The sequence below is a fragment of the Panthera leo genome, chromosome E1, assembly GCF_018350215.1.
Source record: "Panthera leo isolate Ple1 chromosome E1, P.leo_Ple1_pat1.1, whole genome shotgun sequence".
NCBI classification, from domain to species: domain Eukaryota; kingdom Metazoa; phylum Chordata; class Mammalia; order Carnivora; family Felidae; genus Panthera; species Panthera leo.
In genome coordinates this window covers 26,104,501-26,120,448 of record NC_056692.1, presented here as the reverse complement: position 1 = coordinate 26,120,448, position 15,948 = coordinate 26,104,501, and positions in this window count along the sequence as shown.

Here is a 15,948-nt window from a genome sequence, read left to right as displayed (position 1 = left end):
TATTCAGGAGTAACAAATAGATGAAGGAAAAATGAGACTCAGAATAAGTCATAAGTGGAAAAGGCAGTCAGATTTACCTAATAATATTGGATTTGGGGGGTAAAAAATACATCTAGAGTTTTTAAACTGATAAGTATTGCTAGAATTTCACAATCAAGTATTTATTGAGTACACATTATATGCTTAAACCATGCTAATAAAGGGAATGAGGGGAAAGTTTAACACATGGTCCCTGCTTTCAAAGAATGTAAAATCCAATGGGAGCGACAAAATTAACATACAAAAGACAACTAGAAAAATAAATTACATGGTTTTGGTGTGGAATGAGTTAGCTTCTCAAAGGAGGCGGAATTTGCAAATTTTACAAAAAGCATGTATATTCCTTTTTATAGTTTTATATAATCATTCCTGAAATCGGGTCTTTGTTTTCATTGAGAAATTATAGCTTCTTTACTAAAAAGTATGGTTACCACAATTCCTTTTACATAAAAGCAAGTCTATTTTAATGTTTTAGCTATTTTGTTTTTCTAGAATGTAGCTGTTAAAGATTTAAAGCCATGCTTCTTCAACTCTTCCTGTTCTTGCTCCAAGAGCTGGCCATATAAAGTTAAACTAAGATTTTGATTCAAACCCTGATATTAGGCTGGAAGTTCTCCTTCCTCTTTTGCCCCTCCCCATTGTACATTAGATAAAGAAAAAAATATTAACAGAAAGTACCTACATAAACATAAATTATCAATGATGATAAACTTGCAAGAAATAACTTTTTCATGTTATTCCAATATCTCCAATATTATTAAAATTATTTCAGAAAACATCAGTATTTGATATGAGGACTTTTTAAACTAAAATTAATATGCACTTGGTGAATGTCATTATAAGAATTGTATAGATCAAGATTGTTTTACAATAAGAGAAGTCATTTGTGGTCAGTGGGGTATAAAATGTGGCTTTAGATGCCAAAGTGTAATGAAATTAAATTTATGTCACTCTATTTTTGCTTTCTTTTCTATGGGCTAATCATGAATCTACTATGTCACTTGAGTTTGCTTAACAGCTTGTGTTGATGAAAAGATACTGTTCTTAATATATAGTAAAGGCGGTTATAATAAACCTAGTACAATATGCTGAAAATTTTTATGAGTCAGTTCATAATGTACATGTGAACTTGTCAAAAAAAAATCAATACCTTTGTGAAGGATAAAGTTGAGAGGAAGTGGCTAAGATCAGAATTTTTAGATTATTCTAACATTTGTTTTAAAATTTTTTGAAAGTACTTATTTTAGAATTATATGTGGATTACATTTGCATATTTTTAGGTAGCTATTTTGCCTCATTAGATTAGTAAACAAATCAATGATACTTTACTAGGAAACTTTTCCCAATCTGAATGTTAAGAAAAATTGGGTATGATGATATTAATTTGCTGTTAACTAATGTTGTACAACATTGTTAAATGACAGTCCATCTGTCAAATTAACATCATGACATCCTACTTGTTATTTTAATATGTTATAACGATGAAATGTGTTTTTTAGATATGTTTTACATTTGCACTAAGTAATGGAAAGTACAATATATTATGTGCCTGTGCCCTGAGGAGAGATTTTAACAAAAATAATTGAAGGTAATAAATCTTAGCTCCTTTCCCTCTGTGTTGCCCCTACCCCAGTATACCTTTTATATTATTGTATCTCCTGTACATAGCAAGCTTTCTAGATAGTGACAAAGGTTGAGCACTATTGTGTGTATTATAGAGTAAAACTCACAATACCTGCCAAAAGTTTACTTTGCCCCAAAACGTTGCTTTAATATACCCTCTCTATGATCACTTTTATGATGGTTTGATCCCCTTACCTCAGATTGAAATGCACTCTTGAATGATGTTGCTCTTGAACATAAGACAAGTTTTTCAAATAATTAGGAACATCTACAAGCTAATAAATCTCTCTACAGTTTTAATTTGATTGTATACCTGGTAGGTGTTTTTGCTTAAGAGTGTGTGTGAGGGTGTGTGATTTATAATGTGTTTGGATTTTTTGTTTAAATTGTCATGGGCGGCAATGATAACATTTGGTGCAAAGAAGTGATACAACTCATATTTGATATATAATATTATTATCTTAATCATGCCTTGGTCTTGCCAATATTCCCTAATGTGATTTTTTTTTAATTTGCAATGGTTAATTTTCAGACACATTATTCTAATAACTGGTATTCCTTATAGTGCTTTGTTTTCATGTGTAACTATATAGCACAGATGATTATATACCATCTTTTCAAAAATGATTACAGAGTCTTGTAACTTTTGTATAATATTATCCAGAGTGTTTTCAGTGTATATTTAAGTGTGACAATATATTGTGAAAAGCGAATTTTAAAATTATTCAGATGGAATACTTTTCAACAAGAAATAATGATGTGAATGAAAACTAATCCAATATATATGAATGTAGCTCAGGCTTGCAATATTGGTTTATCCATTAATTTTCTTAGCCCAGGTGTTTGTTTAGTGGGAAGTCATCTCACAAAGTGATGATAGATGTATTTTACTCAGAGCTAGTAACACAAGTCCAACATCTTGTACTTTTCGTGTTCAAAACTGTTTGGTTAGGAAACTTTGCTTATAAATGTTTAAAAATCACAATTCAAGAAAATTGTTCATGATTTTTCAATAGAGGAAACACTTTCTAAAAGCTTTCAATGAACAAAATAGAACATTTAAAAACCTAGGTAGGAATGAATTTGATTCATAATGTTATTAGAAAATTCTTATTGAATAACATTAGAACAGATTTTTTTCCTAAAATGGAAAACTTTTACTGATCTTTCACCCTTAAGCAACAATACATTTTTGTTGTAAAACTCAAGCAATACCAAAAGCTCAAAACTGGAAGATTCTACCCAATCTTCCTTCTCAGAGAAAAACATTGTTAATACTCTGCTTGCAGGATTTTTTTTTACAAAATAGTCTTAAAATTTACTTATACTTATGTATATTACTTTGCAAAATGCCTTTTTTCAGTTACTGTATTATGAATAACTTTCCATGTCAATAAATTTAGATCTTGATATTTAAAATTTTTTTTTAATGTTTATTTATTAAAAACTTTTTTTTAATCTTTATTTTTGAGAGAGAGAGAGAGAGAGAGAGTGAGCAGGGAGGGGACAGAGAGAGAGGGAGACACAGAATCCAAAGCAGACTCCAGGCTCCAAGCTGTCAGCACAGAGCCTGACGCAGGGCTCAAACTCACAGACCGCAAGATCATGACTTGAGCCGAAGTCAGATGCCCAACTGACTGAGCCACCCAGGCGCCCCAGATTTTGATAATTTTAATGGTGACCTAGTATTCTGTTCATACTTAACTCCCTACAGGCAAATGAGAGTTTTGAATGAATCTCTCTAGCAATGGTCATTTAGATTGTTTCCAATCCAGGGTTTTTATAAACCACATTACATTTGTTTAATGACTTCCTTGGAAAAAATTCCAAAAATTCCAATTATTGGATTAAGTGTTTAGGTGTTTTAGTTTTATATATCTTGTCTAGTTGCTCTCTGAGAGAGTTATGCAAATTTACAGTGCCATCAACAGTATATGATATCAACACCCTCACCTACTGTGTATAATCCATGTTTCTAATATTTGTTAATTAGATATGACAGAGTAGCACATCTTGTTTACCGGCAAATTTAGATTTTTTCATTTGTGAAGTACAGGAAATACATGTTTTTTTCCCCCATTTTCTATCTTTTCTATTTAATTGGTAAGAGACTTTGAATGAAGATATGAATCATTTGTGTATTATATGTTGAAATTTATTTTTTTTTAGCTTTTTAAAATTTATTTTTATTGTTTTTAAGTTTATTTATGTAATTTGAGAGAGACAGAGAGTGGGGGAGGGGCAGAAAGAGAGGGAGAGGGAAAATCCCAAGCAGGCCCGCGCTGGCAGCACAAGTGGGGGTGGCGGGGCTCCAACCCATGAAACTGTGAGATCGTGACCTGAGCAGAAACCAAGAGTCAGATGCCTAACCAACTGAGCCACTCAGGTGCCCCTGAAATTTTTATTTTAACTTTATGTGATGTGTCAATGTGTGGTCAATTTCATTAGTTTTTTTATTGATAATTTCTAGCTTTAATGCATGCTAAAGAAGGTCTTCCTTACTCAGATTATGATAATATCTTTTATTTTCTTCTAGGGCTTCAATAGTTTTGTTCCATTCATTTCTTTTTTATTCTTATTTATTTTTTATTGATACACAGTTAATAAATCGTACATATTTAAATTCTACAATTTGACAAGTTTTTATATATTTGTAACCCATGAAACCACCAACACAAGATGATGTGCATAATCATCACCTCAAAAAGGTGTTTCCTGCTTCTTTGTAGTTCCTTCCTAACATCTCTTTCTCCCCCACCCCCCAACAACCACTGATTAGCTTTCTGTCACTGTAGATTAGTTTGCATTTTCTAGAATTTTCTATGGATGGAATAGTAAAGTATACATTCTTTTTTTGTCTGGCATCTTTAACTTAGCATAATTATTTTGAGATTCATCTGTTATTGCATATAACAATAGTTAATTGCCTTTTATTACTAAGTAGTATTTCATTATATAGCTATGCCAAAATTTGTTTATCTGTTCACGTGTTAAGGGACACTTGGGTTCTTTCAAGTGTGGTGCTATTACAAATAAAGCTACTATGAACATTCGTGTACATGTCTTTGTATGGACATGTGCTTTTCATTTCTCTTAACTGATGAATGTTTAAGTTTTTAAGAAACTGCCAAACTGTTTTCCAAAGTGATGATACCATTTTACTTTCCTACCAACAGGGTGTAAGTGTTTTAGTTCCTCCACATTTTTGCCAACACTTGGTGTGGTCAGTCATTTTAATTTTAGCCATTCTAATAGGTGTACGGTGGTATTTGATTATAACGTTAATTTGCATTTTCCCTATTGCTCAATGTCTATTCATATGTTTTCATGCTATCCATATATGTTATTTGGTGAAATAATCTGTTCAAATCTTGGGCCCATTTTTAAATTTTTTTTTTTTTATTAACATTTATTTATTTTTGAGACAGAGAGAGACAGAGCATGAACGGGGGAGGGGCAGAGAGAGAGGGAGACACAGAATCGGAAGCAGGCTCCAGGCTCCGAGCCATCAGCCCAGAGCCCGATGCGGGGCTCGAACTCACGGACCGCGAGATCGTGACCTGAGCCGAAGTCAGACGCTCAACCGACTGCGCCACCCAGGCGCCCCTTTTTTTTTTTTTTTTTAATTTTTTTTTTTTTAACGTTTATTTATTTTTGAGACAGAGAGAGACAGAGCATGAACGGGGGAGGGGCAGAGAGAGAGGGAGACACAGAATCGGAAGCAAGTTGGGCCCATTTTTAAAAATTGGGCTGTTTGTTTTCTTGCTGAGTTTTGAGAATTCTCTATATATTCTGGATTTAAGTCCTTTATCAGATATAAGCTTTGCTTTGCAAATATTCTTACAGTCTGTGGTTTGTCTTTTTATTTTTATTTTATTTATTTTAAAGTTTATTTATTTATTTTGAGAGAAAGTGAGAGTGAGCAGGGAAGGAACAGAGAGAGAAAGAGAGAGAGAGAGAATACCAAGCAGGCTCCGCACTGTCAGTGCAGAGCCTGACCTGGGGCTCGAACCCACAAACCATGAGATCATGACCTGAGCCGAAACCAAGAGCTGGATGTTTAACCAACTGAGTCACCCAGGTGCTCCTGGTCTTGTCATTTTCTTAGCAGTGTTTTTCAAAGAACAGATCCTTTAAATTTTGATAAAGTCATATTTGTCCATTTTTCTTTTTTTGGATTTTGCCTTTGGTATTATTTTTAAAAAATCTTTGCCTAACACCAGGTTGCAGAGATTTTTCTAGATGTTTGTGGTCTATGATGCATATTAGGGTAATGTTTGTATATGGTGCAAGATACAGGTCCAAGTTTATTTATTTGTATCCAATTATTCCAACAGCTTTTGCTGAAATGAATACTTCTCTCCACTGGATTGTCTTTGCATCTTTGTCAAAAATAAATTGTCCATATATGTGTGGATCTATTTCTGGACTCTCTATTCTATTCCATTTATTATTTGTCTATCTTTACAATACCACACTGTCTTAAAATAATGTTAATCCTCCAACTTTTTTTTTATCAAAGTTAAATTGACCATTCTAGGTCCTTTGCATTTCCATATGAATTTTGGAATCAGCTTGTCAATTTATACAAAAAAAGTTCACATAAACTTTGGCTGGCTGGCTCAGTCAGTGGAGCATGTAGCTCTTGATCTTGGGGTTGTGAGTTTGAGCCCCACGTTGGTAGTGAAATTATTTAAAAATAAAACCTACGGGGCACCTGGGTGGCTTAGTTGATTGAGCATCTGACTCCTGATTTTGGCTCAGGTCATGATCCCAAGGTTGTGGGATCAATTCCCACATTGGGCCCTGTGCTGAGTGTAGAGCCTGCTTGGGATTTTCTCTCTCTCCCTCTGTTTATTTCCCCTGTTCTCACATGCTCTCTCTCTTTCTCAACAAAATAAACAAAACAAAATGAACAAAAACAAAAACAATAAAACAAAAAAAAAACTAAAAAAGAAAAAGATTGCAGTTGGAAGAATTAACATCTTAAAAATAACAAGTCATCCACATATGAATATTTCTCCATTATTTGGGTCTTGTTTAATTTAACAGTGTTTTATACTTTCCATGTATAGGTCTTGCCCATCTTTTGTCACACTTATTCCTAAATATTTTATATTTTTATGCTACTGTTGGTTTGTATTTCAGTTTCTGAATGTTTGCTGTTAGTATAGAAAAATATAATTGATTTTTGTATACTTATCTTGTGTCCTGCAATCTGACTAAATTCATTTATTAGTTCTAGTAGAGTTTTGTATATTCCATCAGATATTCTTCATAAATGAATATGTCATCTATGAATAAGAATTCCTTTTCAACCGGAAGCTTTTAAATGCTTCTTGTTTAATCCACTGAATAAAACCTCCAGTACAATATTGAATAGGCATGGCAAAAGGAGACAAACTTGTCTTGTTATTGATCCTAGAAAAGTTTCACACAAAAAATTTAACTCTTACTACATATGATACAGTCTGATATTTTCTCTTCTATGTCATTTAAAAAAAATAATACTAGTGGGTGCCTGGCTGGCTCAGTCAGTTAAGCATCCAACTTTGGCTCGGGTCATGATCTTGTGGTTTGTGAATTCAAGCTCCACATCAGGCTCTCTGCTATCAGCTCAGAGCCCACTTCAGATCTTCTGTCTCCTTCTCTCTCTGCCCCTCCCCTCCTCTCTCTCTCTCAAAAATAAATTTAAAAAAATATTTTAAACAATTAATACTAGTTATAACAAACTAAACTGATGAATGACCAAAGTAATGGATTACAACTTGCAGATTGAAAAAGACTATACTAAGATGATAGAAATGTGAGTAAAACAAGGTTCATGTTCTAAAGGAGCTTTCATTGTAATGGCAGAGGAAGACAGCATACACAGATAAAGTTTAATGCAACAGGATAAACTGTGATAGAATACAGGGCATTGTGGTATATTAGAGTTGGTGAAGTGAACAAAAAGGTCAGTTTTCCAGGCCAAGGGAACAACAAGAGGAAAGAATGAAAGCTTAAGATTAGAAGTGGAGAGTAGTTGGGAAATGAAGCTAGAAATAGATAAGAACCAAGCCATTTAGGGCTTTGTATGAGGAATTTGGTCTTTATCCTGCAGGTGATGGAAAACTATCAAAGGATTGTCAATAGGGACTTGACATTATGTGACTGGTGTTTTAAAGAGATCACTCTGAAAACTAAAAGGCAACCTATGGAATGGGAGAAAATATTTGCAAATGACATATTGGATAAAGGGTTAGTATCCAAAATCTATAAAGAACTTATCAAACTCAACATTCCAAAACCAAATAACCCAGTTAAGAAATGGGCAGAAGACATGAATAGACACTTTTTGAAAGAAAACATCCAGATGGCTAACAGACACATGAAAAGATGCTCAACATCACACATCATCAGGGAGATACAAATCAAAACCAAATGAGATACCACCTCACACCTGTCAGAATGGCTAAAATTAACGACACAAGAAACAACAGGTGTTGGTGAGGATGTGGAGAAAGGGGAAACTTTTGCACTGTTGATGGGAATGAAAACTGGTGCAGCCACTCTGGAGCACAGTATGGAGGTTCCTCAGAAAACTAAAAAAAGAACTACCCTATATTCCAGCAATTGCACTACTAGGTATTTACCCAAGTGATACAAAAATACAGATTCCAAGGGATAAATGCACCCTGATGCTTATAGCAGCATTGTCAACAATAGCCAAACTATTGAGGAAGCCCAAATGCCATCAACTGATGAATAAATAAAGAACATGTGGCATATACATATATAGTGGAATATTACTTAGTCATCAAAAAGAATGAGATCTTGCCATTTGCAACAATGTGGATGAAGCTTGAATATATTATGCTAAGCAAAATAAGTCAATCAGAGAAAGACAAATACCATGATTTCACTCATATGTGGATTTAAGAAACAAAACAGTTGAACATATAGCAAGGGGGAAAAAAGAGGAGAGAGGGAAACAAACAACCAAAGACTCTTAAGGATAGAGAACAAACTGAGAGTTGATGGAGGGAAATGGTGGGGGATGGGCTAGATGGTATTAAAGAGAGCACTTGTTATGATGAGCACTGGGTATTGCATGTAAATGATGAATCACTGAAGTCTACTCCTGAAACCAATTTGCATTGTATGTTAAGTAAAATTTAAATTAAAAAAAAAAAAAAAAGAGAGATCACTCTGGCTGTGGTGTGGAAGATAGTTTAGAGAGGGGCAAGAATAGGGACAAGAGGACTAGTTAGGAGATTATTGTAAATGCCCAGGTAAGAAATGATGATGGCCTGAACAAAATCAGTAGCAGTGATAATAGAAGCATATTTTAGAGATTAATTGAAGGATTTAATGATTTTAGAATGCTGAGGGTAGGAGAAGAGAATGTGACCATTGGATTCAAAGGTAATTCTTTCTTTCTTTCTTTCTTTCTTTCTTTCTTTCTTTCTTTCTTTCTCTTTCTCTTTTCTTTCTTTCTTTCTTTCTTTTTCTTTCTTTCTTTTTAATATAAAATTTATTGTCAAATTGGTTTCCATACAACACCCAGTGCTCATCCCAACAGGTGCCCTCCTCAATGCCCATCACCCACTTTCCCCTCCCCCCCACCCCCCATGAACCCTCAGTTTATTCTCAGTTCTCAAGAGTCTCTTATGGCTTGGCTTCCTCCTTCTCTTTTTTTTTCTTCCCCTTCCCTATGGTCTTCTGTTAAGTTTCTCAGGATCCACATAAGAGTGAAAATATATGGTATCTGTCTTTCTCTGTACGACTTATTTCACTTACCATAACACTCTCCAGTTCCAACCATGTTGCTACAAAAGGCCATATTTCATTCTTTCTCGTTATCAAGTAGTATTCCATTATGTATATAAACCACAACTTCTTTATCCATTCATCAGTTGATGGACATTTAGGCTCTTTCCATAATTTGGCTATTGTTGAAAGTGCTGCTATAAACATTGGGGTACAAGTGCCCCTATGCATCAGCACTCCTGTATCCCTTGGGTAAATTCCTAGCAGTGCTATTGCTGGGACATAGGGTAGATCTATTTCTAATTTTTTGAGGAACCTCCACACTTTTCCAGAGTGGCTGCATCAGTTTGCATTCCCACCAACAGTGCAAGAGGGTTCCCGTTTCTCCACATCCTCTCCAGCATCTATAGTCTCCTGATTTGTTCGTTTTAGCCACTCTGACTGGCGTGAGATGGTATCTCCGTGTGGTTTTGATTTGTATTTCCCTGATGAGGAGTGACATTATCTTTTCATGTGCTGTTGGCCATCTAGGTGTCTTCTTTAGAAAAGTGTCTATTCATGTCCTCTGCCCACTTTTTCACTGGATTTTTTGTTTTTCGGGTGTGAAGTTTGGTGAATTCTTTATAGATTTTGGATGCTAGTTCTTTGTCTGATATGTCATTTGCAAATATCTTTTCCCATTCCATCAGTTGCCTTTTAGTTTTGTTGATTGTTTCCTTTACAAACAGCAGAAGCTTTTTATCTTGATGAGGTCCCAATAGTTCATTTTTGCTTTTAATTCCCTTGTCTTTGGAGATGTGTCAAGTAAGAAACTGCTGTGGCTGAGGTCAGAGAGGTTTTTTCTGCTTTCTCCTCTAGGGTTTTGATGGTTTCCTGTCTCACATTCAGGTCCTTCATCCATTTTGAGTTTATTTTTGTGAGTGGTGTAAGAAAGTGGTCTAGTTTCATTCTTCTGCATGTTGCTGTCCAGTTCTCCACTTGTTAAAGAGACTGTCTTTTTTCCATTAGATATTCTTTCCTGCTTTGTCAAAGATTAGTTGTCCATACTTTTGTGGGTCCAATTCTGGAGTCTCTATTCTATTTCATTGGTCTATGTGTCTGTTTTTGTGCCAATACCATGCTGTCTTGATGATTACAGCTTTGTAGTAGAGGTTAAAGTCTGGGATTGTGATGCCTCCTGCTTTGGTCTTCTTCTTCAATATTACTTTGGCTATTCAGGGTCTTTTGTGGTTCCATACAAATTTTAGGATTGCTTGTTCTAGCTTCGAGAAGAATGCTGGTACAATTTTGATTGAGATTGCATTGAATGTGTAGATTGCTTTGGGTAGTACTGACATTTTAACAATATTTATTCTTCCAATCCAAAGATAATTCTTTAAAAAAAATTTTTTTTACATGTATTTTTGAGAGAGACAGAGTGCGAGTGGGGAAAGGGCAGAGAGAGTGAGGGAGACACAGAATCTGAAGCAGGCTTCAGGCTCTGAGCTGTCAGCACAGAGCCTGACGCAGGGCTCAAACTCATGAACGTCAAGATCATGATGCGAGCTGAATGAAGTTGGATGCTTCACTGACTGAGCCACCCAGGTGCGCCCCTACCCCCACCCGACAAAGATAATTCTTAAAGATATTCTGTCGTTTGACTGTCCGACTTCAGCTCAGGTCATGATCTCAAGGTTTGTAGGTTTGAGCCCTGCATTGGTCTCTGTGCTGATATCTCAGATCCTGGAACCTGTTTCAGATTCTGTGTCCCCTTCTCTCTCTGCTCCTTCTCCACTCACACTCTGTCCTCTCTCTCTCACACACAAAAATAAATATTAAAAAAATGAAAAAATAAAAAGATATTTTGTATATTAGGCACCCTACTGGATGCTGGAGATCCAGTAGTGAGCAAAACATGTGGTGTCTCACAGTTCGTGAGTTCAAGCCCCACATTGGGCTCTGCACTGACAGTGCGGAGCCTGCTTGGGAATCTCTCTTTCCTTCTCTCTCTGCCCCTCCCTCTCTCTTTCTCTCTCTCCCTCAACATAAATAAATAAACTTAAAAAAATTTTGATACCACTATGAAAAAAAGGAACAAAATGCTTTGAAAGAAGAGAGCATGAACTAATTTAGATTAAGAAATAAGGAAAGACCAACAAGGCACACAGTTGATAAGGGGAGTATTGTAGATGGGGGGAGCATCATGTTTGAAGTCCCCGAGTTAATAAGGAGCTTATTGTGTTCAAGAAGGTAAAAGGAGGCCAGAATTGTTGGAGCTCAGTGAGCAACTGGGGAACATGCTATAAGACAAGATTAGAGAAGGTATCTGGAACCAGAATATAAAAGGTCTTATAGACCACTTTAAGGATTTTAAATTTTCTCCTTTTCTTCTAAGAACAATGGGAAGCAATTGAAGAATATTAGACTGAGGAATATCATGATCAGATCTGAGTTTTATTTTTTTTCAACGTTTTTTTATTTATTTTTGGGACAGAGAGAGACAGAGCATGAACGGGGGAGGGGCAGAGAGAGAGGGAGACACAGAATCGGAAACAGGCTCCAGGCTCCGAGCCATCAGCCCAGAGCCTGACGCGGGGCTCGAACTCACGGACCGCGAGATCGTGACCTGGCTGAAGTCGGACGCTTAACCGACTGCGCCACCCAGGCGCCCCCAGATCTGAGTTTTAAAAGATCACTGTGGTTGCAATGTGGAGAATGGATTAGATTTGAGGATGACAAAAGCAGAACCATGAAAGTTCTTATAACGGTCTGGGTAAGAGAAGATGGTAGCCTAGATTAAGGGTGATATCAGAGTAACTGTATAAAAGTGAATCAATTCAAGATCTATTTTGGAAGTAGAATTAACAGGACTGAATAACATGTGTGAGAAAAGGGATATTGAAGTAGTTAGAATTCTTTTTTTTAATATTTATTTAATTTTGAGAGAAAGAGAGAGAGAGAGAACGAGTGGAGGAGGGGCAGGGAGAGAGGGAGACACGGAATCCGAAGCAGGCTCCAGGTTCTACACTGTCAGCACAGAGCCCGACATGGGGCTCAAACTCATGAACCACAAGATCATGACCTGAGCTGAAGTTGGATGTGTAACCATCTGAGCGACCCAGGTGCCCCTAAGTAGTTAGAATTCTTGATTGTAAGATATAAGAACTAACTGTAGCTGACTTACATGAAAAGGGAAATTTAAAAAATAAGGATATTGAACAATTCACCAAAATGATTAAAAGGTGAGAGAATTAGGATTAGAAATGATGGAGCAAGTTCAGCAGAAAAAAGCTGACAGTCTCATTAGACTGCCATCACAGGAATGAAAGAAATCCAACTGTTTTTTTATTCTTTTCATGCCTGCTATAGATAGAGAAGTGTCAAGGATGACTCCCTTTCTCAGACAATAGAGCTCTCAGACTTTAAAAACCCCTCGTTAACCATCCTTAAGCATTACAAGGATCTAAAGGGTAGAGACACCAAAAGTCTCATTACCCAAAGGCCTGAGCTCTTTGCAGACTCTTAAAAAAAAATTAAATTGTCAGAGGGCACCTTTCTACAAATGGGGAAAAAAGCAAATTTAGAAATGAACTGCCATCCCCAGGGCATATTAATGAGCTAGAGGCCAAGTACTTCCAACCATTTATGCTTATAGTCTTCTTTCACTCTCCTAAAGACTGAAAAACATTTTCTTTAGTTCTCCTATTATTAAAACTATTGACTTCAGCTTCTGTTTTCCTGATCTTTTCTGTGTCCCATCAAACTCAACATTAAACTTCTTTCTTTCCTACACAATGTCCTCCCCACTCCCTTCCTATCCTTCCTTCACTGATTTCAAATAAGGGATGCTATGGAATTTGAGGTCCGAACCATTTAGTATTTCTTAGGGGTGCTCCATTGACAGGGGTAACTTGTAGACTTGGGACCTGCTATCTACAACCAAACACCATCTAGAGATTTGTGCACCTGATAATCCACTTAGTAAACATGAGGGGGGAACAGTACTGGTTCTCTAGGCAAAAGCCCAGCTATTAGGAGTTCTAGAGAACAAATTCCATATGGAAATTCCTAAAGTCTTTAGAAAATTGGAATTGGTCTTTGAGTGGTGATTATATCTTTGATACTCTTTGAAGAAATAGCACTACACATGAAGATGATCCTGGTTAAATGGAAACCACTGTAATAAACAGGAATTCTTTAACAAACATCTTGTGGGCGGAACTAATGTAGAAAGATGTGTTCTTTGCATTTAAGAGGCTATAATTCCTTTTATTTTTATTTTTTTTAACGCGTTTCTTTTTTTTTAATGTTTATTTTTGAGTAAGAGAGAGAAAGCATGAGCAGGGGAGGGGCAGAGAGAGAGGGGTACAGAGGATCCAAAGTGGGCTCTGTGCTGAGGCAGACAGCCTGATGCTGGGTTGAACTCATTAACCGTGAGATCGTGATCTGAGCTGAAATCAGAGGCTTAACCAACTGAGCCACCCAGGCACCCCTATAGTTCTTTTTAATCTCCTATCCTGCCATCACCCCTTAATGAAACACTTGGAAACCATTTCAGATGCTTTCTTAAGATTACAGTTTCTCTTTCCTACCTATAAATGGGGTCTGAACCGAGCTTCAGTTGCCCTGTTCACTTGCCTAAATCTATCCTTGTCCCTAATAGTGTATCAATGTGTCTGTTTGTTTAGGGAGTTCCATTCTAAATTAATAACATTGTTAATCCCATTGTTTGTGCATTTTGTTATTTCTGTTTTGCAGTTAGCTTTTTCTGGTCCCTGCCATTTGGCCATGTTACTTGCTTAATCTTATTGCAACTCCAGTTTGGATAAAGAAACTAATTTGGGGCTTCCTGGGTGGCTCATTTGGTTAAGTGTTGGACCCTTGCCTTTGGTTCAGGTCATGATCTCATGGTTTGTGAGACCGAGCCCTGTGTTGGGCTCTGTGCTGACAGTTTGGAGCGTGCTTGGGATTCTCTCTCTCTGCCCCTCTCCCACTCGTGCATGCTCTCTCTCTCTCTCAAAATAAATAAATAAACATTAAAAAAACCCCTAATTTGGTGTTTGTTAGTATTTGTAGGCAGATCTAAGAGAGAATTTTATAGTGTTAACTGATAACTTCCAAATGGCTTTTAAGGTCATCATTACAATTAAATCAATTAACAGGTTTTTGTTTTTTGGTTTTTTTTTTTACATTTATTCATTTATAATGAGAGAAAAAGTGCGACTGGGGGCGAGGCAGAGAGAGGAGAGAGCGAGAATCCCAAGCAGGCTCTGCACCATTAACACTGAGCCTGATGCAGGCTCATGAACCCTGTAAGATCATGACCCGAGCAGAAGTTGGAAGCCTGACTGAGCCACCCAGGCACCCTTCAATTAACAGTTTTTTTAAGGGATGTAGTGCCAGAGAGATGCCAGGGTGGCTCAGTTGGTTAAGTGTCCTACTCTTGATTTCAACTCAGGTCGTGATCTCATGGTCCGATGAGTTCAAGCCCCAAGTATGGCTCCACATTGTCTCTCCCTCTCTCTCTGCCCCTCTCCAGCTCGTGCTTTCTCTCTCTCTCTCTCTCTCTCCCTCTCTCTAAATAAATAAATAAATAAATAAAAGGAATTTAATGCCTGAAAAGTAAAATGCTAGGCACTGGGGAGAAAGATAATACAAAGAAATTTCATGGTTCTTGCCCTCAAATACTGTTTGGTGAAGGAGAGGGACATATAGATAATTAAGTTCAACCTCAGTTTGAATAAGAAAACAAACCCAAGAAACACATTGTTGTACAGGACTGGCCAGATAAGGATAGGGAAGATTTCACAAAGGAGTCGGAATAAAAATATATTTTCATAAGAGCGAATATTTATTTAGTATCATGAACTAGGTACTGTTTAAAGTGCTTTACATATACAGTTTGCCCTTCAACAACATGGATTTAAACTGCATAAGTCCACTAATACATGGATTTTTTTCTACAAACATTACAGTAAATGTATTTTCTCTTCCTTGTGATTTTCTTAATAACATTTCTTGTCTCTAGCTTACTTTACTGTAAGGATATGGTATATAATATATATAACATACAAAATATGTGTTAATTGTCTGTTTATGTTATTGGTAAGGCTTCCGTTCAACAGTAGGCTATTAGTAGTTAAGCTATTGGGGGAGTCAAAGTTATATGCAAATTTTCAATTGTACAAGGGTCAGCACCCCTAACCTCTATGTTGTTCAACGGTCAACTGTATTAATTCATTTTTAAAAATATAACTAGAGGAGTACCTGGGTGGCTCAGTTGGTTAAATGTCCGACTTTGGCTCAGGTCATGATCTCATGGTTCACCGGTTCATGAGTTGGAGCCCTGAGTAGAGCTCTGTGCTGACAGCTCAGAGCCTGGAGCCTGCTTTCGATTCTGTGTCTCCCTCTCTCTCTCTACCCCTCCCCTGCTTGCACTCTGTGTCTCTGTCTCTCAAAAATACATAAACATTAAAAAAATAAAAATAAAAATACACGTAGGATTTTAATATATGACTATAGAGGGAAGAGCAGAAGTCAAAGCACAAAAGCCTA